This window comes from Poromitra crassiceps (assembly GCF_964638095.1).
Source record: "Poromitra crassiceps genome assembly, chromosome: 26".
Classification (NCBI taxonomy): domain Eukaryota; kingdom Metazoa; phylum Chordata; class Actinopteri; order Beryciformes; family Melamphaidae; genus Poromitra; species Poromitra crassiceps.
Genome location: NC_139640.1, coordinates 3,538,375 through 3,539,617, shown reverse-complemented (window position 1 = coordinate 3,539,617; position 1,243 = coordinate 3,538,375). Strand labels below are relative to the sequence as shown.

The window sequence follows — 1,243 nt, the reverse complement described above, 5'->3', positions numbered from 1 at the left end:
AATCTCACGGTAGTTAGCATGCGTGTAAACAACGCAAGTCTATTGTCTGTACAAGTGAGAACACAAACACATGCGCTACCAAAATATATTTCCCTGCTGCATGTCTTGATGAGATCGGCAAAAGTTTGGATAGACTGGATTGCTTCCCGCAGCAGCAAAGCCTTTTTTCCCCACACTGCCTGATAAGACAGGTAGGAGATTACAGCCTCTGACTGGCAGGGGCTCAAAACTACGATATAACAACTTTTTATTCATTGGTCATTCATTGTGATATAAATTAGTGACATTTTCCCCCAAATACTCATGGTTCTGTGCTGTTGGTATTTGGTAGCCTATCTGATACCTGCAGTGCAGCGCATCAAATGAGCCGCGTCAATTAACGATAATGACGGGAGTCTCCCGCAGCAGCAGAATGATGTATTCGCGCAGATTTTCAGTCCTAAATATCAAACATGTTTGATATGATCGGGACGGCCCCGATGAGGCTTTGAGCAGATCGGGAGGGTTAAGATTGGATCTGCAAACAGCTCACACTACAAGATAATCGGTGCCGAAAGTCGGGCCCGACCAAGCTTGGCAAGCTGCCAGGCCAGATTTCTCCTCCGATTCTCGGGAGGGGTGAATCGGGCATAAATCGGCCCGAAATCCTGTAGTGTGAGCCAGCCTTAAGCCACACAACTAGTTAGTTATAATCTAACATCATGCTTCAAAAGATGGCGAACTGGCTGTGTTACGACGATGAGGGTAAGGACTCAAAACGGTCTCCGCTGATAAGACATTAAAACACCTGCGGTCTATAGTCCGGTGCGGCTTATGTATGTAACAAACATGCAATTTAGCTGCTGCGGCTTATATTCAGGTGCGCCTTATAGTGCGGAAAGTACGGTATGTGCATTTTGGATTAATATTTCATCGTGTGGTGAGTACCCGAAGCATTGTATTTTGGCACCGTGAGATGTGTGTTTTGGCAGATTTTTAACAGCTGTACCATTAGCCTCCATTCTATGGCGATAATTACTAACTTCACGACTGTAGCTCACTGTAAACTGAGCGGACAGTGCCGGTAAGGCATGGTGTATCTTGGTTATGTGGGGGGGATGTGGCAAATGAGCTAAACTTCCAAAAAAGTGGTGTATCCCTTTAAGAGCCAAATGGGGACTCCATGCCTCCGTCTTCTGGGTTTTTCTCTCGCCATAGTACTAATCCCCCCCACACACACATTTCTACTACGTAGGCGACCTAG

At 46.1% G+C, this 1,243-nt stretch overlaps 1 pseudogene across 1 annotated transcript in view; it reads left to right on the top strand.

Annotated features, from left to right (window-relative positions):
* Positions 1-1,243, top strand: part of LOC310798895 (activating signal cointegrator 1 complex subunit 3 pseudogene) — a 48,994-nt pseudogene that overhangs the window by 24,333 nt on the left and 23,418 nt on the right. The gene's annotated exons all lie outside the window — the stretch shown is intronic.